General features: G+C 41.7%; 1 protein-coding gene across 1 annotated transcript in view; it reads left to right on the top strand.

The window, feature by feature from the left end:
• The window catches only part of SLC14A2 (solute carrier family 14 (urea transporter), member 2), a 380,773-nt gene that overhangs the window by 2,300 nt on the left and 352,928 nt on the right, over positions 1-25,545 (top strand). The window contains exon 2 of the mRNA XM_005865757.2: positions 4,451-4,582. The gene's annotated coding sequence lies outside the window, so the exon portion shown is untranslated. The remainder of the gene's footprint in view (positions 1-4,450; positions 4,583-25,545) is intronic.

Below are 25,545 nucleotides of genomic sequence, written 5' to 3'. Positions count from 1 at the left end.
TTGAGGGAAAATAGATCAAGTACCTGCCATTCAAAAACTTACAACTCAAGACTTCTCTGCTTGCATCGAAGCTAAAATCCTATCACTAGAAAAACATTTCTGAGTTTAGAGAGCTTTTCAATCTTTCACATCTTAAAAAAAATGTGAAGATCTGGTAGAATATGGACCACATCAGAGAGTGAAGCCTTCTAGAGTGGATTCCTGGCTGGACCCATTTTGTATCCATTCATTCTTTTTCTCAAAAAATACAGAGAGAACACTTCACATATATGAATTCCGGAGATCGCAACAGAGGAATCTGCTTCAGAAACCATCCACTCTCGTGCAAGAAGACAGGCATGGGAAGAGGGGTACTTCCAGAGGAGAAGAGGGAGAGAGGAAGTGGGAGATCATGGGTACTGATTTGGAGTTCTGCTCAAACAGAAGGATCTCCATTAGAGTGTGAGGTGGAAAATGACTTGGAGAGGCTGGTGGGGACGGGAAGGCCATGAAAATGGAGAAGCAACATGCATTGTTTCATCTGCATATGTGAGAGAGTGGTCATTCAAAACAGAATTTACCTTTATATTAAAACTAGAGGCCCAATGCACAAAATTTATGCAAGAGTAGGCCTTCCTTCCCCCAGCTGCCGGCACCGGCTTTCCTCTGGCACCCAGGACCCCGGCTTCCCTCGCAGCCCCGGCTTTGTCAGGAAGGTCGTCTGGAAGGACATTCAGAAGAATGTCCCATCTAATTAGCATATTACGCTTTTATTATTATAGTTTCAGGAGATAGTTTTTCTAATAGACTAGCATGGGGATAAAATCAAGTTCTGATCATCCCCCCCAGAATGCTCCATGTAGCTCTTGTGTAGCTTAAGTTAGCCACTAGAGAACACAGTTCCCTGAGAGGCTGCATAACATGAGGGCATTGGATTAAACAAGTTCCAACAATAACCCTTCAGGAATATCACTACACACACACACACACACACACACACACACACACACTTTAAAAAAGGTTTGTCTTTAATCCATCAAGGTTAACTGTAATGTGTGATAAATTGTAAACAATTTTACTGCATTTTATTCCAGCTTGAAAGTTCTATGATTATATTTTTATATGCCTTTCTTGTTTATAATTGTATGTCTATGGCAATTCACTTATTATTTCCTAGGGGGTATCACTTTCCCTGACCTTGTGTGTTTTAAGGAAGGCTGAAATATTACACTTTAAAGACAAACACAATCTGAGCAATTGAACACCAGGGGCAGCTGCTGTGCAGGTGCTGATTTGGGGAGTTCCGAGACCCAGGCCTCTTGAAGGGGGGTGCACATACATTGAGCTGAGAACCCCCAGAGGATGAAGACTTGATTCATTATCAGATCAATAATCTGCAAACTGTGAATAAGCCAGAAATCAGAGTCTGTTGGCTTTTTAGTCCATTGTGGAAACAAGGGTCATTATGTGGACTCCAAGTGTGTTCTGGTCCAGTGAGTCAATAATTCCCATCATATCATGGAAAATGCATTGCCCCTATAGGCTGTGGAATGCCTGGGGAATGTTCTTCAGTAATCAGGCCTTATGCATAGTAGATTATGCATTAAATTTAAGTCTGTGCTGGGACCTAACTGGTAAATAATACACAATTACATTATACCTGCTAGTGCCTAACCGTATGCTCTGGAGAAAAAGGCTTTACAAGCGTTTCAAGTAGACTCAGGCAGGGGAGAAGTACACAGAGTCACTCCGGTCAAAGGTCCATGTGGCATCTACTGATGTGAATGTTTCTAGACTCTCATTGGAGGAAAGGGGAAAAAAGAAGAGATGGAGGCATGAAACGAGGGAAGAGGAAGGTAGGAAGGAAGGATGGAGAGAGGGAGAAAAAGAAATCTGATAGTGTGTGTGTGTGTGTGTGTAGTTGAGTTCAAGGTTGGAATCAACATCTAAAATGGAAAATTTAGCTATAATACTTAATTGGGTTACTAATAATAGCTTGAGCAGCAGTCTTCAAACAATAAAGAGAAGAATTTTTGTTAAGACATTGACTCTGGTGAGTGTAAATATGAATAGAGTTAGAACTGTGGCAGGGAACAATCATACAGACACAAGAGAAATCACACATTTCATAACAGAAAGTATTCTAGGGCAGTTGTAAACACATATGGTATTGCCCAAAACAAACAAACAAACAAACAAAAAAATAAACAAACCAAAACACCTGGAAATACCCACAATGTTTTCTTAATAATAACTAACATTTGCAAAGCCCCTTATAATTTACGAGGCATTTTACAGCAATTACCACAGTTAATTCCCACAATAACCCTGTGAGTTTAAATATTAGACTTCCTAGTTTACAGCTGAGGGGACTGCGGCCCAGGGAGTTTAAGTGGCTTTTGCCAAGGCTACTCAGGAGTCAGCCATAAAACCAGAACCAAAGCCAGATCTTGTGACTACGGATTGCCCCGCTATCTCAGCCTCTCTGCCTTCACATCCATGGATCCCTCTTCAAACAGTTACTTCTGGAAGGTTGAGATCAGCTACCTAGAGGACAGAGACCTGCCAGCCGCAAGTCCATGGGCACCCAAAGCTATTCTTACAACCAACACAGAACATGGGCTTCAAAGTCTAGAATTTCAATATATATGTATTTTTAAAGGCAGAAATATATGTTGCTTCCCCCTACACACATATGCAATTCCTGTCAGTATTTCTAATTTGTATATAATAAAACTTTGCTACCATAATTAAAATTAAAAAGTAAAACCTCATGAGTTTCTGAGCATCAGGTCATAAAATGTGACTGCTTGTGGACATTCATTTTGAGCAGCATAAGATGGGGCTGAAGGTAGTGCAGGTGGACAATTGGGGTTGTTGCAACATCCTGGTGGTAGGCATGGGCTACATGCTGTGAGGAAAATGGTGATGAACAGGTAACTACCTCTGCTCTTGAAGGATCCTGCACCCTATTGAGAAACATACCTGCACACGCAGGACAAGGAGAAAACACAGGTGGGGAGAGTGAGCAAGCGTGTGCTCTGTTTAGGGATCAGAGAGGGAGCCAGGTGATTAAACCAAAGGGTTCACCTTGGAAGGCAGTGGAAAAGGAACCCGGAGACAGAGAAAGATGGAAACCTGAGAAGTTGGATTTTACACTGAGAACATTGGAGTATCGTGGTGAGTGGCAGAGTGGGCGGAGGGCATAGTAAAATGTACTTAGGGGAGGCAAGTGTAGGAACATAGGGAATCAATCTGACAGGAAATGTTGGAGAGTGGAGAGACCTGTTGCAAAGATCTGGTAGTATTTTGAGGTAAAATAGTATTAACATAGAAATACAAGTAAAAGGCAATTATCATTACTAGAGGCCCGATGCACGAAATTTGTGAAAGGGGCTTGGCCCTCAAAGATCTGGTAGTATTTTGAGGTAAAATAGTATTAATATAGAAATACAAGTAAAAGGCAATTATTATCATTATTAGAGGCCCGATGCACGAAATTTGTGAGAGGGGCTTGGCCCTTGCAACCCTGGCCGGCCGGCCCTCGCAGCCCTGGCTGGCCCTTGCAGCCCCTTGCAGCCCCTGCAGCCCCTCGCAGCCCCAACTTCGTCCAGAAGGTCATCCAGACGGTCCTCTGGAAGGTCGTTCTGCTGTTTGGTCTAATTAGCATGTCAGCTCTTTATTATATAGTGTGATTAATGCTACAATATTGATAAGACGTATCCCAGAACTCTTTCTGAATTGCCTTGAGTTGCTTTCCTCAAGATGGGTTTTGAGGAATACTGTGCCTCTGGATATCAACAGGTGTTCAAAAAATAAGCTGTGATCAAAATGTATGGAAGTGAAGGGGGTAGTGATAGCCACCTTTCACAGCTATGGTGAAGGGGAAATGAGAAAGTATATGAAAAGGCCTGGTACACAGAACACATTCCACAGAAACTAGTCCCCTTCTTCCAACACGATTTCCATTTATTGTAATAATACCCCCCATATCTATGCCTATATGAACCCATATCAATATCATCTAATATATAGGTGTGTATGTATATGTGCATACATATTTATGTATGTGTATATGGGTGTTCTCACATAGGCACATTCATACCCACATATTTAATCATACTCATATGAACATGCACATGTACCACCCAGGAATACCTTCAATGTAGGATTAAACCTAAGGAGGTATGAAATACCCACATATACCAACTTCAGTCCCTATGGCACTCTATCTAAGGCCTTGCCTAAGAGATGTGTGAAAGCTGATGCTATCCCTGTGCTCTGCTTGGTAACAGTACCCATGGGTGCCACAGATGTGTCCTAGTGCCATCTAGTGGGGAATCCCATTTTCTGCCCCGTAGTGCCTCCTTGTGCTGACTCCAGCCATTGCCCCCACTCACCATTTTACAGGCTGCTTCCATCACCCTAAGAAACAGCAGGGCTAAATGAGTTCCTCTGTGTTTCGGTTTAGGCTCTTTCCTGTTTTCCTTCTGGGTGTTCCTGGACATGAGTACATCTCATTGAAAGATTTCCACCTCTACCTACAGACAAAGGAAAAGCTCAGAGCACCTCAGTCCACTGTGCCAACAGGACGTGAATGACTGTGAGTACATAAATAATTTCTAAGTCCAAGTCTTCAGGATCTAGAAGGAAAATTCTATATCATATAATAAAAGCATTTTGCGTTCTCTAAATTTAGGAATACTTTATATATGTATAATTCTTTCTTTAGCTCAATGAGAACTTTGGCTCACAAAGAGATGCTACGGGCCAATCGTTTCAAGGAGATGAGATGGTTTGGGTCTTCGTTTGTCTGTGAAGAAAGCCATGTTGGTTATAGAAACTGCTACACATCGATTAACCCATGGAATTCAATCCTAATTTTCTTTAGCTAGTGGATTTAATGCATCAAAAAGACTAAGAGCAGTGGAGAAAAACCAGGTCATTAGAGCTGTGTCTATGTGGCCAATTCACTTTGAAAGTTCTTTAACCCATTCAAAATGTTAAAGGTCACTGAGAAACATGGTAGTGGATGAAATGAAGACTAAATGCACAAGTTCAAATCTTACTGGTTGGTAAATTAGGCCAAATAACTAGTAAATAGTATTAAAAATCAGTTGAATCACTATCAGTATTCTACTGAAGTGATCAGTTAAATCGATCGTCATGTTCTGGCTGTCCATCTGACAACAAACTATGTACAAGCTGGGGCGGAGTGGGAATGCCAATCTGGGTCCTCTCTTGTTCCTCCCTTTGTCCATGTTCTCTGCCCAGGGCCCTGGGACTTTGGGATTGGTCTGATTGATTTCCCCCTGCTTCATGTCAGTTAGACACTGCTAGTGCTGAGTACGTTATCTTTATGTTCCATAAATGTGGTAGAGCCTTCTGCCTATGAGTTCCCCACCTCCAGGATAAAAAGAAAGGTGAAAGCAGAGAAAGGGTAAATATGAATGATAGAGAAAGACAATATGAGGTTTACTGCTGGTATGGATTTGACCCGAGATTCCTACTACTAAGTCAATGTCAGATCTTATGGAAGAAGACAGGAATTCAGACCAGAGGTAAGTATGTTGTTCTACTCTCTTTGTGCACGTAATGAAAATTGTATGAATTTACTCAGCCTGCCTCACATCGTGAGAACATACCTCATTTGAAAGGGTTGGGTTTGTTTTGGCAAAGGTTGAATGCCCCAGTTTGCCTTCCTGCTCCTTTGTTTAAGGGACAAGTGACGCTCATGCGACCTATCTTGCCAGAAATCAGCATCTCGGCCTCTGGGCTGGGGAGATAGAGAAGGAGGAAATGAAAGCATCGCATTTTTATTATGCTTGAAGTTACTTATTTGCAAAGTGGTTCTTCATCCACTTACTCTATCTGTTCCTCTCCATAGCTTCTCAGTTCTGCTGTCTTTGTTGCAAGGGTGCATTTTGTATGTAATATTTCTTGCCACTGTTTAGGAATCATTGTGACTACATTGCTCTTTATCGATAATTTCATGTAGCACAATCCATCACCGTGTTGGATGTTGGGGCAGGGAGAAGGGCATTACTTTGTCTTTCACTGGGTGTGCAGACAGCTCTCTTGTATCGATTGCTTGGCTCACATGTTCGTTAGATGATGATTTGCACTTTTCCTGTATTGTGTTTATCCAGATTGTGTTTCAGATGTGTCTGCAACATATCATCATGAACAACAAACATTTATTGAACACTTGTGGGCTGTGGATCAGGCTCCAGGCTAGGTCTTTGGGATAATAAGAGGAATTTAATGTGATCCCTACCCTGGAGAATTTTATTATCCATTGGACTATGTTTGTTTTATGATTTTAAAAAAAGATACCTAACAGCTTATGCTGAGTGATTGCTGCAAGCAATAAATGCTCTTGGAGTTCAGAGATGGGAGTGATGGGTGAGGGCTGGACTGGTCAGGGAAGGCTTCATGAAATGCGAGTAGCTTCTTAAAGGATGGGAAGGATATTTTTATGGGCTACTGCATAGAGAGTTTCTGAATACCATTGTGCCAGATTTTTTAAAAATGTAATGCCTATATCTTTAAACTGCAATTGTCTCATTAATTATTTATGAGCTAAGACAGAGAATCAATATTCACCTGCTTTCCACAGTGTTTTTTTGCAGAGTTCTATTGTTAACAGCCTTGCACACCTCGTCATACAGGGCAAGAAAAAGCCAGGCAGTCTGTTCGCTTTCTCATTAAGACTTCCCCGGTGTAGTTGCCAACTTTTCAGATTGTCTTTTGCTTTGTATAGAATCTTTCCCCCACTGGAAACTCCAATAAGAAAAAAAAAAGTATATCCCATGACTTCTTAAAGCAAAGTGGGTTTCAAGGTAAGAGAATAGGGAAGAAAAAAATGTGACTTTCTTGTCAAAGTTGCCTCACTGAATCTTCAGGAGAATGCAGGCTTGACCCTGGAGAGGATATTCATTCCCCAAGGGAAATATCCATTTATGAGAGGTTCCAGGAGTTTCCATTCTAAGAGAGAGATGTTCAAACATTTTTGAAGATTGAAAACTTTGCTTATTACTTTTGCAGGACTCTATTGGTCCAGGTAGATACTTACCTCGGCTGATTGACAGAAAGGTTGGCAGGAAGACTGTCATGGCCAGCAGTGTTCATATTCTAGGGACTAAGCCCTATGAGTTTCATAATACCCGTGCTTTTTCCAAAACTAACTCTCTCTCTCTCTCTTGATTTCTCTTGTGTTATTTTTTTTAATCTCTCTGTTTTGTCATTTATTTTGGCTTTGGTGGAATGAGTGGCAAAGAGGAAATGAAATTTGCATTTTCTTCCTTTTGGTTCTTCATGTAGCGTATATTTAGGGGTACCTATTACACATAGAGCATAGAGCATGCCACAGATCTCAGATTACAATCTACTTGTTAAAAAAAAACAGGTTAAAAGTGGTGAATATTTACACACTTTAAGTTAAATGGGTCAAAAAATAAAAATAAAAGGATACTTTTGGTTTTTATACCTACCAATTTCAATTTTCTTGGTCCTACCAATTTAAATTTTCCAATGAAAGGCAATTAAATCTTTTTTCTTTTAGAATAGTTTCTTAGGTGTAAGTTGGTCTAACTTGGACAATATTTAGTGGATTTGAAGTATAAATGCTCAATCGGGGATATTTCCCCTTTCTCAAGAAGCACCTCTATGTTCCTTCACAAGATGGTTGGATGCATGGCATGCCCTCTGGTGGTAAGGCAGGCTGCCCTGTGTGCTGTTTTCCCTGCTGTCCACCAGAGAGAGGCTGGGGTGGTCTGGTTCCTGAACAATTTGTACTGGTATCTTCCACATGACTAATCTCATCTGCTGTTGTTGCTGTTGTGGGTATTATGCTGTTGCTCACACCATCAATATACATAGTCATCAAATATATGTCTGTGGAGAAGTCTTGCATTTGTTATCCTTCCCATCTGACTCAGGATTTCAGGGGCTCAGCACCTCTGTGAGTCCACAGAGAATTCAAGGCAATTTAAGAGACCCCTACATACAATACATGCATCCTGTGGAATCAGAGCTCTTGGTCTCATACTTTTCTAAGATTTCCTCCTAACCATATGGGATACAGAGGGGCAGAGTAGCAGCCTGGGGGTTCCAGAAAACCTAGTCTAGTGTTTCAGTCAAGTAACTCCCACCTTTGGTCAAGTCCCAAGAAAGTCCAGGCCTTTCAGATTCTCAGAGAACCTGACTCTATTCTTACCCTGGGGGCATCCACACAAAATCCTTCTCCTCTTCCTTGTCTGGGAATGCTTTCTCCTCATCTTCCCTGGTGGGAACTCCCCTATTGTCTCTATTCTGTGACAATGCTGTGAGTTAGGGTAAAATTCTGCCATTGACTTTGCCAAGCTTGGTGTCTTCGGATCTGATAAGCGGAGCTTTTGGAATTTAGAAAACCCTTTTGCTTTTGACCACACCTGGCTTTCAAAACCTTTCTGTAGTATGGACTCGAAACCCACTTTTTCCCATTTTTCTTTTAATCCTACTTTAAAGATCTGAATCATCCCCAAGCAATGGATGCTTCTAACCAGAGAGGGGGAGTGCATAAAAATGCATACAAATATAGTATATTAGCCACTTTACAATGTCTGCCTAAAACTGTAAGGGGCCAGACTCTGAATAGTTTCTAGAATGCAATTGTAGGAGGAGTCCAAAAGTTCGACCACAGTGGGTTGGAACAATCAGGGATGGCTTCTCAGGGGCAGTGGGGCTTGATCTGGCTCTCAAGGATGGAAGAATTAAGGTGGGTGTGAAGAATAGGGAAAAGATCCACAATTAGAATTAAAATCATCTTCCTCCATACTCCCAGAGCTGTATATTTTAACTCACGCACAGCTCTCAGAGCACAGTTATTGCCGTCTCCAACTTATTCATGGCTGTGTCTTCCTGTAACCCTATAAACTCCTTGAGCACAGGGACCAAAACTTTCTGTATTTGGCCCAGCCGGTGTGACTCAGTGGTTGAATGCTGACCTATGAACCAGGAGGTCATAGTTCGATTCCTGGTCAGGGCACATGCCCAAGTTGTGGGCTCGATCCCCAGTGTGAGGCATGCAGGAGGAAGCCAATCAGTGATTCTCATCATTGATGTTTCTATCTCTCTATCCCTCTCCCTTCCTCTCTGAAATCAATAAAATGAATAAATAAACTTTCTGTATTTGTATCTCTAATATCACTTAGCCCTGTGCTTGTATACATCAGACCTTCATGCATATTTAAATTTTAAGAACATGTTAAAAACAGAATTTTTAAATTATTTTACCTTAGCTCTCCCTTTTAAAACTGCTGTATTGCTTTATCTCTTGTATTAAAGAAAAATAATTTCAAAAAGGATATCTGAATAGAGATTTTATATTCTTCAAAAGCTGATTACTCAGATACTCTTTTATCTTCTTGATATCCCACCATCTTATCTATGGGATTTCCATATGCTGGATGCCCCAAGGTGTCATTTTTTATTGTGGTAAACTATACATAATATGAAAATGACCATTTTAACCATTTTCAGGGTACACATGAGTGGCTTTAAGTACATTCACATTGTTGTGCAGCCATCACCATGATCTCCAGAAATTACTCATCTTCCCAAATTGAAACTCTATACTCATCAGACATCACTCCGCATCCCCGCTCCCCCCAGCCCCGGCAACCACCATGGTATTTTCTGTCTCTGTGAATTTGACTACTGTACGTACCTCATGTGGGCTGGTGTCTTACAACATTTGTCCTTTGTGTGTCTCGCTTATTTTACTTTGCATAATGTCTTCAAAGTTCATCCCTGTTATAATATATGTCAGAATTTCATTTCTTGTTAAGGCTGAATAATATTTTATTGTATATATTGGCCACTTTTGTTTATCTAATACCTCAAGTTTGTGATGAAAATAAAATGCTCATTACCATTCAATGGGCATCTACATATACCTATGAGTATTTTTTGGTGACTTGATTCTCTTTATATTGTGATGTATTTGATCATTTGACCCAAGGGCTTAAATGTGGTCCTTTCTATAAAGAATGTGCCATGTGGTACCTCCAGAAATAGCACTTCCTCTAAGACAGTTAATAGTAGTTACAGGGTCAAGTGACTTGGATTTTTTTAAAGAAAAATAAAAATATTTTTATTTTATTCCTTTGAGGTTTCTTCTGTCAGTCATTAAAGTGGCCAGAGACATCAGCTGATGCTCCCAGACCACTAATTCTAACAGCTCCTTTCTACAAAAGAGTGTAAGGGAGGTCAAAGATGTATGAGTATTTCTTCCAGTGGCATCCCTTATAGGTTCCCATGGCACACAAACATTTTTAAATATCTGAGAAGTCTTGTTGCTTTAAAAATAAATAAATAAAAAGCTCAATTTATTTTTCCCCAGCATTTTCATGCACATCTAAACTCCAAATTATTATTAGTTGTTATTTTGTTAATACTTTGAAATATTCTGTGTTAAAACGAGGCAAAATTGTTAAGAAGATAAGAAAAGTGAGAGCATCCAAAAAAGTGGCAAAGTAGGTTCTTTCAGAGCCTTGAGATGAGTGGATTGTGACACAGAAACAAATAAATATTCCTTGATTTTCTCCTAATTAGGACAAAGGCCCTTAGAGTCATGGTCGGAGAATTCATTTGTTATGTGTTTAAAAAATCCTTCAGCTAAACTCAAGAATTTATCCTGTGTCCACATGAAGGACATCGAAAGATAGATGTAGTAAACAGTTTTAATATCCTTTGTTTGAATGTTTGTGGAAGGCATAGCAATGCTATTTAAATCCATTTGTTTCTTTAAATAAATGCATAAAAATTTATTGAAATGAAAGACTGTTTAAATAATTTTCTTATAGTCTTTTGATCTGTGAAGCAATAAATAAGTACAGGCAGTTAAGTTCTTTATCAGAAGTATGTTCTCTATAAAGCACTGAGGTTCAGCCATGAATTCCCCCCATTGTAGATGCTAGTGAGTAAGAGGTAAAAGGTAAAGGAAATTTTCTCGGGTTGAGGTGCGGCGGGGGGGGGGGGGGGGGGGGGGGGGGGGGGGAGTGTCAGTGAAAACTTCACATAGGAATGACCTTAAAGGTCACCCTAGGAGGAGAAGGCTAGCAAAGTGAAGTGAGGCATGGGGAAGATGTCCAGAGAGCTTAGGGGAACTGTAGGTATTTCAACAGAGTGGAGTGCAATGTAAACATTGAGGTTGGATAGCTGATGCTCTCAAAGTAGGGTGAGTTTGAAGTGAGCATATATTTTTTTACTATTTTCCAAGGAAACAACAAAGCTCAGAACTTTGATTAAGATAAGGGGCCAAGGGGAGAGTATAGAAAGCATAGCTTGGTTTGGGTTCTCTTAGAGAGCTTAACATTCCCCAAAGCCTGAGTGGAGAAACACGAGGCTGGGCGCTGACATTCACTGACTGAGCTGGGAACATCCTTTCTTTGGTTCTCAGTCTCCTCATTTACTTCACAGGAAAGGATTTGGACTGTCTGAACTTTTAAGACCCTGCCAGGTCAGTTGGTTGCTACTTATCTTTCTGTCTAACAAGTATGTAAACTGATTATCAGCTCCATCTGGCCTCAGTGCTGACCCCAGTTTTGGAATGCAAAACTCTGTATTTGGCTCAGGTCCTATCTGTGAAGAATTGCAGGCTGATCACCAAGGCTTAAATGTGAACAACGGACTATTGGTGCAAAGTCACCATACTGATACTGGCATGTGAGAAATACAGACAGCTCTTATTTAAGGAGAGGGCGTTTGGACTGCAGTGTTGAGAAAAGCTTCCCAGAACTGCAGGGACTTGAACTGAGTTGTGAGGATTCTTGTGATTAACATAGACAGTGACAGGGTGAGGACATGGAGAGGGGGTTCAGCACCAGCTGGAGGGGGTTGTGAACAAGAGTGCAGAGGTGAGAAAGGGCAGTTTATCTCAGAGAGAGACACTCAGGCCTGCAGAGGTCAGCTACTGCCCTTCTGAATAGCGCTGCGCACTATCTCTTTTAAATGTTCCAGACCATTTTTATCCCATTGTTTGACACTTCTTATGTCACCAGCTGGGGATCAACCTCCCAAGGAGTTAGTCCTACTCATAAGAAGCAATTTTTTATAGACTTGAATAGTGTAAGATCATCTCCTCTTTGTACCCCTGCATTCCCCATTGACCCTGAGCTGAGGTCACTGAAAACCCTTTCCTTCCCTTTGAGTCCCCCACAGGGCCTCAGACAACCCATCTGGACTAACGCTGCATGAGGAGCACGTGAGGGCTGTCATCTCTGTCATCGCACTCCTCATCACCAACCGTCATGGGCAACCCGATGACATGCCAAGTAGTGCTAAGGCTTTTATCGTCATTGTTTTATTTACTCCTTCCAATAGTGCTGTGAGATTGGTTCTATATTATTTGTGTCCAGTTTTCCAAATGAGAAAATAATAGTTAGAAATGTTCAGTGGCCTGTCTAATGTCACACAGGGAGTAACTGGTAGAGCATGAACTCAGACCCTGGTCTCTGACTGCAGGGAGCTCACAGTCACTGTGAGGCCACAGAGGATGGACATCAGGACAGGGAACAACCCTGCCATTACACAGAATATCCAAATCTTCGTTAATTGATGTGAGATCCCTGTTCTCCCTTTCTTGATGGAGTATTTGGTTGGTGGTTTTCTGGGGCATAGTCTAGACACTGGAAAATTTGTGGGTTAAGTTTGGCTCTAAAGAAAATACAGCCTGGCTAGCATGGCTCAGTGGTTGAGCGCTGACCTATGAACCAGGAGGTCACAGTTCGATTCTGGTCAGGGTACTGCTGGGGTTGCAGGCTCGATTCCCAGTAGGGGGTATGCAGGAGGTAGTCGATCAATTATTCTCTCTCATCATTGATGTTTCTATCTCTCTATCCCTTTTCCTTCCTCTCTGAAATCAATAATATATATAAAAGAAAATACAGAAATTTTTTGCTAAATAAAAGAGAAAGAATATATTTCCAAGTGATGCATTTCCATGGAACAAATATGGATGTGGACATAATGCTGGGAAGATGAGGCAGGATCGTGGATGAGCAATACAGGATGCACTGAGTTGGAGCCTAGTAGAGCTGGGTTCCAACCTTGAGCTTATCAAATCCATGGACCAGGCACAACTTCTCTGAACCTCAGTTTCCTGTTTTGTAAAGTGGTGCTCATAGAGGTGAAGGTTGTACTTTTAAAGACATATTAAATTCTGGACCAGAACCAAGCAAAACAGTGCCAAGCTACCATTTCAATAAGTGGTAGCTATATTTTTAAATTGCTTTTGTGATTGAAGAATGAAATCCTGCCCAGCTCCCCTGGCATAAAGTTATCCCTCCCACCTAGAAACTTCCACTTACCATCTCATTGATCCACCTTTGTCCTTCATCAAGTCACCAGTGCTGTTATTTCATTGCAGAACACTTACATAACCCCTGCCATACATCCAGCACTGTGGAGACAAAGACAAATAAAAGAGGATCCTTTGTAGATGCTTTAGCTTTTCAATATATAAATATGCATATGTCTTGTCTCCTATCTAGAGTACAAGGAAAGAAAATGTTCTTTATCACTGCCCTGCATGTCTGAAACACTTGGGGAAAATGAAGCATAGTCAGAAATCCTGGTCTTTGCTAATGGATAGTTGGGGAGTGATCCCAACCCCAGACAGGCTCTTATTTCTAATGGCTTTCACTGTGTGTGTGTGTGTGTGTGTGTGTGTGTGTGTGTGTGTGTGTGTGTGTATGTACATGCACCACGTGCATGCGTGTTGGTGGATCAGCCATTCTGATTAGTCTTCCATGACCTGTTTCCACCAGGAGACCTCACACTGCAGGCAGTCACTCTTCCCCCCACTGGCCAGTGGGGATACAGATGTGCCCTCCCAACTCCCAGGCAAGTCAGCCCTGTGATCCAGAGCCTGGAGGTCATCACTGTGGTCAGAGCCTGAGGCTGTGCTTTGGAGGCTGGCAGATCCCCAAGGCTCCATGGGGTAGCTCTAGGGAAACAGGCCTTTGTGAAATGCTTCTTTGATGAGAAGCATAATATAAATACAAATTGCTATTATGTCAGCTTCTGAGGAGCCACTTCAATCCATTTGGGCACCTTTGATTTTATTCTCAAATTGCTTTTCTCCTTTAAAAATCTTAATAAGAGCATGTTTTCCTCTAGCCTCAAGAGAGTAATTTATTTATTTAAAGTAATAATAAAGTTTCAGTATAATCCCTTGGTCCCAAGGGGGAAGGAGACTCTTTGAACGATTTATTTTTCCCATCCTTGAAGTGCCAGGGAGACCAAGCAGCTGCTGTGGTGGTGTCTTGGAGCCCACTGCCATGGCAACGGCCACAGCTTCTTGGGCCACTGGGAAACGGGCATGGAAAATGGTCTCATAACTTTCTTCTTTCACTTTTTCTGCTGCTTGTTCCTCCTTTAAGGAAACGGAGGAGTAAGGTAGGACGAGAACCTGGCTCAGCCGTGGCAGCACCATAGCAACTGTGACTGCTCATCATGGCCAAGTCCAACTCTGGCTCTAGGGGAGGCCCATGAGGAACAGGTCCAGGCAGATGGAAGGGTTGACTACTCTGGATTCTCTCTTCCCAGTACAGAGTCAGACGTGGGCTCTGAGAACTGGGGGGTGGGCCCAGCTGAAAGATACAGGGGGAGTTCAAAAATCTCAGTCTCCAGCAGGTGAGAGAAGCGCCTCTACTAGGAAAACTAGGGTTACTTGACACTTATCTGCCAACCGATGTTTTAAGTATTACATGTGCATTATCTCATTTAGCACTTATGTGAAGGACATAGCACTGTGATTCCACTATTAGGAATAAGTAAAATGAAGCTTTTGGAAGTTAGGCTACTTGGCCAAGGTCATACAGCTAAGAACTGATAGACCTAGGATTCAAAACTAAGGTTGGTCCCAGAAGCCAAGTTTATAACCACTATAGACATTGCTTCTCATGTTGGATTGCTTGTGAAAGGCTGATAAGGATGGTTATATCAGCTAAGAATACTTTTGATTGAAAATAATAAAAAATTCTGACTTACCTTGACTTAATAGGATTCTGGAGGTAGGTGGCTGCTGGCACAGGGAAGCTGCTCAGTGGGAGGGAGGCTGTTTCCTTGTCTTTGTTCTCATGCTCATCACCTTCTTGCCACAAGAAGGCCTTGCACCTCCAGACTTCACATCTGTAATCAAGGCAGGAAGATGAAAAGGAGAAAGGTTGTTGCCAACACTGTCTCCTTCCTGCAGGAGAGAAAATGCATTTCAGGACCAACATCAACCCAACAACAGCAGACTTCTTATGTCTCATTAAAGACAAAAGGTCACACAGCCTCCTCACCCTGGAAGGAAGGCAGGAATTTGTCTTTCCACCTTCTACACCAGAAGGACTTTGTGCAAATGCTCACAGCTAAAATGTGACTGGGGCATTGGCTGATCAGAGAAAAGGGGGAAATGCTGGAGAGGAAAGGTATGCGTATAAGGATGGTGAAGCTGGGAGAAGCCTGGATCCAAGTTTGCATGGAGCATAGATTGAAAAGCCAGCTGATGCTTGGATTGTAGTGGAATTTAAGTACTAATCCTAAAAGCTGAACTCTAGCTTTACAGGCAGGTACTCTTGTTTGCATACTCCCATCAGCCACTTCTCTTGCTCCATGTTTTAACAATATGCATGTGCTAATTACTATAACTTGCTAAATTTTAAGAATCTTCTACAAGGCTTGGGTCTGGATTCCACTGTAGGAAACAAAAAAGTTCTAGGTTCATATATGAGTAGATCCTGTGTATCCTATGTAAAGTAGATTGTACCACTTTAAATAGATAATAGAAGAATTATTCCTTTTCTACTTCCATCTTCTCATTGGAAATGTCCCTTACATAAGACAAAAGAGAATCTGTCATTGATTAGAGGAATTAAGAACAAGAGACAATGACAATATGGGTTATGTTAGGTGACAGGAAAGGGGATGATTTATTATTATTATTATAACATTTTCTTTGATTTTGAGTTATATTTTGGTAAAAAGAAAAAAAAATTAGGGTCATGAAAAAGAATATATGGCCAAGTTACCATGAACTGTGGTTCTAGTAGAGAAAGGGGTGAGTCTTAATTAATGTCATTGTCAGAAACTTTTTGAGAGGTGGCACTCTTAACAGCAGGGTTGGCTGTGCATTTGGGGAGTCCTCTCTTGACTTCCTCTTTCCCCTTTTTGCCACTCTGTGGCTTTTGGGTTCTTTTGGCCTCTCTAGGACTATTTTAGATTCCCTATGACATAAAGACCATGCCCAAGTCAAAGCCACAAACTCAGGACACAGACCCTCAGTTCAGTATTCCTTTTGGACTGAGATGTCTTCATAAGGGTCTCTGAGCCTGCCTCCTCCGCCTCGCAGTGTGAAGGGGTGATGGAGGGGGAGAAACCCTTCTCTAACCTGCAGAGTAACCAAAAGTCCAGAGTGTCTCTCACAGGGTCCCCTGCTGAGAATCTTCCTGGCATCAGGCTGCCTTCCACTTTCATCACACCCTTACGTAAAATGCTACCCTTTGCCATTTGCCATAAGAAAGTGAATGGCATTCAGCACTGAGTTCAGACCCTTAATGGATGCTTTGGGAGGCTGCAGGGAGACACCCCAGAACAGACAGTCTAGTCCTAGCTGAGCTGTCACACCGTGATGTCTTTCTTCTCAGGCCCCATCCCTTCAATATCCAGCACATCTGTAATGTAACTGTCCATGGCCATGGCCATGAATGTGGCCCAGTCCACCTCTCCTGTGGTTTCCATGGCTGAGAGCACACACATCCCCTCACCACCATCATCACATCTCTTGGGACAGACATCACAGACCCCGCCAAGGTCTGGTATCCTGAAACCCTTTCCAATACTTAGCTAGACTATTTGGTGTGGCAGCACATTTTCCTGCACCTCTGTTCTGTACAATATTGGCCTATAGTCTTTACAAACAGCAGGCAGGGCATATATCTCCAATAAAGCACATTTAGGAATGCATGACTTGAACCAAATGTTTATTCACTTATGGATTTCTTTTCTCATAAACCCCTATGCTGAGCTAGGCCCTACAGCAGGTCATGGGGATACACCTGGATAGAATCCAGTTTCTGCCTTCTAGAGGACTAGAAGTCGGGAGTTAAGCATTAAGAAGTTAAATGTTGAGGGGAAAATTAGAATTGGAGATGTGAATAGAAGATACAGATCTGATTTCTATGGGAAAAATCAGCAATTTTTCCCATAGAGTAGGTTTCTTAAAAAAATAAATGCCCACCCCCTCCCAACTACCTTCTAACTCTTGATTTCTTGGTGGATCAGGTGAAAGTTAAATGAGCTAAATGAGGAACACCCTATAGCTCCCGTCTACTTACAAACTAGAACCTGAGTGCCAAGCATCGCCAGACCTTCACGATTTGTTTGGAACCCCCTTGTCCAGCCTGTATCTACCAATACACCCTCTAGCACCCTTCATGATATCTTGCTTAGGATACTTCATGTGTGTCATGAAAATGTTTATAGAGAAAGAACTATTTAAGTGCCTCTAAAGAAAAACAAAGTTAAGCTGTGATTGGCAGTATGTCTGGCAGCACTCTTGCTAAGTTTGTAATTTTTATTTTTTGGCTTGCTGGGTTGATTTTTGTGAGTGCCTCTTAGCCTTGTTGCCTCCCAAGGATGTCTTTATGTTTCTGGGCTTATTCCCAAGAGTTCTTCACTTTTTCCCTGAGCTCCTACCCCATCCCAAAAGGGTTTGCTAATTATCACAGTGCTTTTGTGTAGGAAAGTGGAGTTGTTTCTTATCTCCACACACTTTCCTGTGCTTTTTTGGAGCAAGGGTATCAAAAAAGGATTTTAGAGGTACCTTTCAGAAAGGTTAGAAACAAGCTCATTAAGAGAATACAGGCTTAATCTTAGATAAAGGGAAGCCACCTGAACTATTCATTGTCTAGACTGCGCATGGCCTTCTAAGCACTATCAGAGGTAATTTCTTCACATTATTCCTCTGGCCTAAGTCAATTATTCTCCCATTTGGAAAATTAAGTGCTGATTACTAAATTCCTTTATCTGCCCAACATTGTCAGATTACTCAAGAAGCTCAATGGAATTGTTGATACAATCCTGGGCTAATGATCTGGGCCTTGGCCTCCAAAGATAATTGTCCCCCAATATCTCCAAAGGACTCATGTTGGAGTTGCTAGGGAGGGCAGAATGGCCTTCTATAAGGAATTACTTAATCTTGTAAGATTACTATTATCTCTGACGATATATAGTCTTAGAGTGTTTGATGCATTTACTTATGGAGTATCTTTGCTCATACATGCCATTCTAGGATTTTAAAAATTTCAAAAACTACTAATTTTAGCCTCAATGCTTCATTTCACATTTTGGAAAATAAATCCCTAAGTGGTTTCAAATATACAGAATTTTGGAGGAAAAGCTCAAGAAACAGAAATTATTTAAGTGGGAGATGGATATTGTAAATTAGTAACACTGACCCGGTACTATTTTCATTTGTCAGTCCATTCTTTCAGCTTGCCCGCTGTGCTTGAACCACAAATCAAGCATGCTCTGTCCTTGACCTTCCTTGTGGGGCCAAATTTTATTCTGTACTTCTTGTTGCAAACCCTACCTCCCTAGAAGTCAACCCAGAGTTTCTAGAACCCAACTCTCTTTCTAATGGAATGAATCTTCTCTATTGCAGTTCCTTATCTTTATTATTTAGCTTTCTTTTCTTGCTTTTAAAAGTGCAAGTTTTTATCAAAGGCCTTATTTGATCTTTACAACATCCCAATGAGATAGATGATTCAAGTGTTAGTAAGGCACATTATATGAGTACACAGAGCAAAATACCTGTAAAGGTAGAACTTAGTTTTTAACAAGAGAATTTATCTTCTATTTCATTGTACAAGTGGGCACAGAAAGTCACTTTGGAAACCTTCGAATTTGTCTATTTTCTGAACAAACAGCTGGCCCTTTCTAATTAGGAAATGTAAGATGTAAAGGTTGTAAGCATTCTTTCAGACCCTATAGTATGCTTAGCTAGAGAAGAGATGAGTAAGTTTGCATAGGTACCCAGGGGTCCTCTGGGAGGCAAAGGAGACTCAGATTCTGAACATTCCCTGTTATCTGTCATACAAAAGAACTTTCAACATTCTGGAACTGTTTGTCTGGTCTCAACCAAAGGATCTGGAAGTCTTGGGGACAGAAAGCCCAGGAATAGTACTTATGCGCACAGGCATTTAATCACTGACAGCAATAACTAGGAGGTCACATGTAAGGAAACCCATTGAAACCTGTAACAGGATATGGACCAGAAAAGGCATCATCTCAACTGTAAAAAGAACACAGGGGAGTGTGTGGTGTGGGACCCTTTTCAATGACAACACCTGTGGTAACAATAGAAACAAAAGCAGCGTAACTAGGGACCCATGAATGGACACATCCAGCTCCCATGTTCGATCCTGGCATTGGAATGAAGACTGGCCTAAGGACACAAGTTCATGGACGATGAAAGAAGGAGATGCCTCAGGAGTTAGACACTAGACTGCCTCTGATATGAATGTGAATCCCCAGGCAGATGTTTGTGATTACCTACAGACGAGATACAGATTAGGTGAGATGTAGGATCCAGGGGAAGGTCACGTGGCAGCCCATGCTCTTGACTTCCTTCCTAGCACTTTGTTAGCTCTCCAGTTGGCACAGTACACTCAGTTCATTCCTAATGACTCTGCCTTAACCATGCTCCCCATTTTTCATGCCTATGAGTGGAAATGTGACCTTGGAGTGGTGGCAAATCATAAATCCTCCTGAGCCTTCCTCCTGTTCATGCGTTGGCTGTTTCCCATCTAATTTTTCATACTGTTGGGGACAGTTCTCGGAAACCATTAGATGTATCATTTAAGGGCCCTTAAGCACAGCGCTGGAATGCTGAGCGCTCCAGTCCTGCTTGTGGAGTCTGGAGGTAAAAGATGATTCTTCTTCTCCAGCCCCTCCCCTAAGAGACTTACAGCGAGACCAGGGGCACCTTAAGGTTTCAGCAGAGTCTGAGGAGCCCAGGGAGTACACTGTTCTGACTCCTGCAGACTTCCATTGTGGTTGTTCGGATGCCTATAATGGCAGTTTAGTTCTTTTCCCTTGAAGATAGCTTTTAAATTTGCTCTGTTGGCCTCTTGATGAAATAGCTTCATGCATATTAATGACATCTTTTATTTACTGAGCAGCACCATTAAGCACTTTGAAATACCAGATTCCACCCAAGGTCTCCCAGGAGACAAGCCAATATCTCTAGACTTACTGGATGAATGGGAAACTGAGGAAACAAAAAAGCCCAGTAACTTCCTGAAAGCAACACAGAAAGTATCTCAACTGCATATGCTGTCTGTCTAGCAGGTGGATGGTCTTGATTGGGTAGCATTATAGTGGGCTTCCTCCATGTCTATTCATTCCTATAACAGGCTTTTGTTGACTACTCGCTATGCATACAGCACATTATAAGGCACAAGTATAGAAGGTAAATATAAGACTAATAAGGCACAAGAGGTACATGGAAGGACATACTCTATTTGAGGAACAACCAAGTCCTTGTTAATCTGAGAGAGAGTACAGAGAGAAGAAAGCAATGTCTGGAAGGTAAGTTGGCACCAGACTGTGGCAGAACTTGAGGGATTGCTCCCCACAAATGCCCATGCTTCTTGACTCCACTTCTATGAGTTGCAGTCATTAAAACAAAATGAGTTAGATACAGATGACTTGGAAAAAATGTCCATGACATAGCATTAAATAGAAAAAAAACTGTAGGTCAATGATTTCATGTTTATTAACTGTATGTATATCTGTTTAAGGAATCATATGCATGCATTATACATGTAGAAAAATAAATGGAGATAGATAGATGATAGAAGATAAGAGAAAGCAAGAGAGAGGTAAGTAGAGAAATGTAAGAAGAATTTATATGCAACTAATAGCAATGTGGGGGGAGAGATAGGACATTCTTGTTTTTTATGTCACATCATATTTTAAAAGTTAGATTATAAGTGATTTCTTTGTGTTTTAGTATTTTAAAAAATAAAATGTTCAAGAGTAAACACCTAAAATGCATAGTCCCCAACTTCAAGGACCTTACAACCCATAAGAGCAAACAAAAAAAGCATTAACTACATGATGGGAAAGAATAAAAAAGACATTTCTAGTCCACAAGGAGTGTTTTCTTGAAAAGGTGTGCAGAACTAAAGTTAAAAGAAGTTTCCCACCAGGAATATTGACCAAGGACTTCTTTATTTCACTTCTAGAGAGGCAGCTGCCAGTGAATTGCCCTTTGCCCTGGGGTGGCTGCCTTCAGCTCCTCAGGAGGAACCACAAACCAGAACAGATCCCACCTATGTAGGCAAGTATTGGCCCCAACCTTCCAGGCCCCTGTTTCAAACCTACAACTATGGCCCATCTGTCTGGAAGGAGGCCGATGGGTGAGTGGGGAAGATTTGGAGAGCTTCACTGACTTAAATTCACCCTAGAACTTTGAGCATTTCCTGACATGAGTCATGACCAAATCACAGGTAATGTAACAGAAATTAAGTTTTTGCCACATGTGTATGCATGCCATGACTGGACCCTGAAGGTGGTGAGCCTGCAGGGTGAGGAAGGCACGCTGGGCTGACCCTCGGTGGGGTTGCCAACTGTGATCTTCTCATGCAGTGGCCACTGCTGTTGATGGAAATCCTGCCCTTCTGGGCAGAGACACATGTCATCTTTGTAAAAGTTGTAAGTGAAAAACATATGGGGAGTAGGTAGAACACAAAAGAGTAACTTATTCTGACAGGAAAATCTAGGATGGCTTCAAATGGGAGGAAAGACACTAATTATTGAAGGATTGGAAGAAGAAAAGGATCTAGAACAGCGGTTCTCAACCTGTGGGTCGCGACACCTTTGGGGGTCGAACGACCCTTTCACAGGGGTTGCCTAAATACATCCTGCATATCAGATATTTACATTTTGATTCATAACAGTAACAAAATCACAGTTATGAAGTAGCAACAAAAATAATTTTATGGTTGGGGGTCACCACAACATAAGGAACTGTATTAAAGGGTCGCGACATTAGGAAGGTTGAGAACCACTGATCTAGAAGAAGAAATGCGGAAGAATCCAACATCCAAATAGCAGCTAACACTTCAATAGCTCTTACTCTGACAGATCCCGTCCTAAGCTCTTCTCATATATTGAATGAATCAAGCTCCATAACAAACCAGTGAGATAGGTCCTGAAATTATATCCATTTTGCAGAACTGAGGCACAGGACAGTTAAACAATTTTTCTAGATTCCCAAAGGGTAGTAAGTGGTACAACTTACTCCCTTTGGGATTCAAACTGAGGGAATTTGGTTCTAGGATATAAGTCTTGACCTTTCAGAAGCTTTTAGTTAATGGAGTCCAGGTAGAAGAAAGTGATGGGAAACACTCAACATGCAAATGTGCTGGTGCACAAACAGGTTCCCCCTGGCTTGGCTGGAACAGAGGCAGTACCCTTAACAAGTAAGATGCTGCTGTGATGATGCTATTCTTGGATGCTGAGGAAAGGGTGGAGAACTTCCTCTGAAGGAGCTGGAAGCCACTGGACACAGTTTTTGGAGGGAATCGACATGCTCTGACTGATGTCTTAGAAAAATCTCTCTATTGAGGACAGGAGAAGTAGGGGAGTGAAGATTTGGAGGCCATTTTGTTAAGAAATGCTGAGGGCCTGATTTAGACAGAGCCATCTCCATTAGAGGGGATGGTAGAAGTGAGGGTCCTTTGTAGATGAGAAATGGCCTTTCATTTGTTTCTACCTCACTGCTGGGCCCCTGGTAGGAAGTGAGTGGTGAAGACTGAGGTGCCAACCTGTGAACAGGTGACAATAAGTCAGTAGTAGCCTCATCTTCAAGCAGTTCCCTGGCCTACTTTAGGCCTCAGTCAACTTATTGATTTTCAAAACCTTCCTGCCTCATCAGCACCTTCCCTTTCTCCAATGTTGAAGCTAGACATTTGTTCTGTGTTCTATACATCTAAAAAACCCGTCAGAGCACCTGGTGCAGCTTCTGTGGGGATGCAGCTGGGACAATTTGCTGGGCGGTTTTGGAAACAGATGACACCCAGCCCAAGCCCAGTTTGCTCTGCTCAATTTGTAATGTCCTCACACTGTAAATTGTAGACATTATAGCCAGGCACTCTCTTTATGGCTTACTTTCATCCTGAAATGTTCCCGTGCTACATTTTCATGTAACTTATGCACCTCGAATGTTGTAAAAACTGCCGTAAAAGTCAATATAAATGCAATAATGTCACGTCAGTCAAAGGCAGCAGAGCAGCCCTTTTGAGCAAACAATTGGGAAACCAGAGGGAAAACTCAATTGCTCCATGTTGCAAATTGATTAAAGATATGAATCAGAAAATTAAAGGGCTTTTGGAGTTTAGGTTATTACTAACTGCTTTACTTTATGGAGCAATTACTTTGATTCTATCTCGAGTCCAGTAAAGTGACTGCCGGCATATGGCGAGATGGGGCCCTGTGTCTCTCTTATTAATGCGAATTACTCAAGATCAGGCTACGTGAATGTATACGTGCATCTCAGGCATGTGAGTTTATTTCTTAAGCTCTCTATTTAAAATTATAAAGAAATAATTTATAGCTAGGGTCACATTTCTATTGGACTAAAGCTGCATATTCTTTTCATCAGGACCATCCTATTTTCAAAGAGCGAGAGGCTGTAGCGGTCACCTGCATGTCTAATTTATGGTTTTGTAGGCTACCCTGGGAATTCTGGGGTATTGTCAACATGGGTTGATTTGTGTTGTGCTGCCATCAGGTCTGGCCCAGTAGGTGCTGAGATGTCATCTTCATCTGATTGTCTCAGGATCTGAAAGTTCATAATTGGATAGCCATCTTTAGAACTTAAGCTTATAAAAGTATCATAGGAGTGAATAAGCTGGAGCACAGAGAAAAACCTTAGCAATAATTGATATGGCCCTTTGGGCCTTGGAAGCCAGGAAGCTAAGAGCTAAATTTAATATTCAGTTGTAGTAATTACCCCGTGCTGGATTCCTGGCCTCGCGTGGGGCCAGGCACATTTAGTGGGTGCTCAGTGAAGGATGGCTGAGTGGGAGCAATGAGAGATAATGACTAATGGTGATGTTTTTATTGCTTCCTGTGAGCGAGAGTTTTCAGGTGTGCTAAGTGCTTCCAAACATGACCATAATTCATCTTAACAATGGTCTTCTTGGCTATTTCCATGGCCATTTTACAGATAAGGAAGTAGGCACATGGAGGTTACAGGACTTGCCCATGGTCACCCAGCTTGGATTGAAACTAGGTCTCTATGACCTCAGAACCAGCACTCTTAGCCGCTACCTGATCACAGGGGGAACAAAGGTAGGGTGCTCACAGGAAATTAAAGAAAATAGGATCACTCTGAGAGTTCATTTAGAAACATAAGGTACATCACAACAGGTATTAGCTATCTCCTCATAGAGAGGAAAGTTTTCCAATGAGTAGATCTTGATTGTAAGTGGATTGAGAATTCCAAGACATCTTTGGGGAAAATGGATTGGGCAGAAGGAGTGTTGTTCAGCAGTAGAAGCACTAACAAATGAGAATCAAGGGGGCTGCTGTGCGTAGTGCCCACCCAGCAGTGTCTAAGAGACTAGGGGCCATAGCCTGGGCTTTGTCACACTTGTATTGGCAACAGAATCTAAAGCCACTGTCAAATTTCCTTGTTCTGATCCCAGAGCCAAGCAACCTCACCAAGCAGCTCTCTAGTTTGGTTTTGGCATGCCAGGTAGGAATGGACTACAGGTAGGAATGTGCTGGCTGCACCCAATCTGATTGGCACAGGAGTGATGGTGTTGGGGGTAAAATAATTAACAAGCTGTCTGATTTATACAATGTCTCTGAGGTTAATTGGAGACTGTTCCTGACAAGCCCGTTCATTCTTGAGTGCTGACCAAACTAGGTTTCTGAGTCTGCAAGTATGAGAGTCCTATCCTAGGCTGTAAAGTTCACCAAAGTTAGGAAGGCAGGCCTGGAAGTCCCTTCCTCAACACCTGGCTTCACCTTCATTCAACTTTTTACAAGTTATTCTCTCTGCTTTCTTTTATAATGACTACGAATCTTCTGGTTAGTACAGTCATGTGCCACTTAACTACAGGAATATGTTCTGAAAAATGCATCATTAGGCAATTTTGTCATTGTGCAAAGATAATAGAGTGTTCTTACACAAATGTAGATGGTATAGCCCACTACACACCTAGGCTATATGGTACAACCTACTGCTCCTGGGCTACAAGCCCGCTCAGCATGTTACTGTACAAAACAACATGAGATTAAATCAAGCACAAGAGAAAACGAGGCAATCAAGAGATGCAGGGAACACAAGATGTATGAGGCTGCTGCCAGCATAACACAGCAGACTGTTTTACAGCAAACTTTTTATTCTATGTAGAAAGAGTGCACTCTAAAATAGTGATAAAAGGATAGTATAGTAAATACATAAACCAGTAAATGGTTTATTGTCATTATCAAGTACTGTGTACTGTACATGATGGC

This window comes from Myotis brandtii, unplaced genomic scaffold (assembly GCF_000412655.1).
Source record: "Myotis brandtii unplaced genomic scaffold, ASM41265v1 scaffold212, whole genome shotgun sequence".
In the NCBI taxonomy this organism is placed as follows: Eukaryota; Metazoa; Chordata; class Mammalia; order Chiroptera; family Vespertilionidae; genus Myotis; species Myotis brandtii.
Note: the sequence above shows the minus strand (reverse complement) of the source record. Positions and strands in the feature narration are given on the sequence as shown.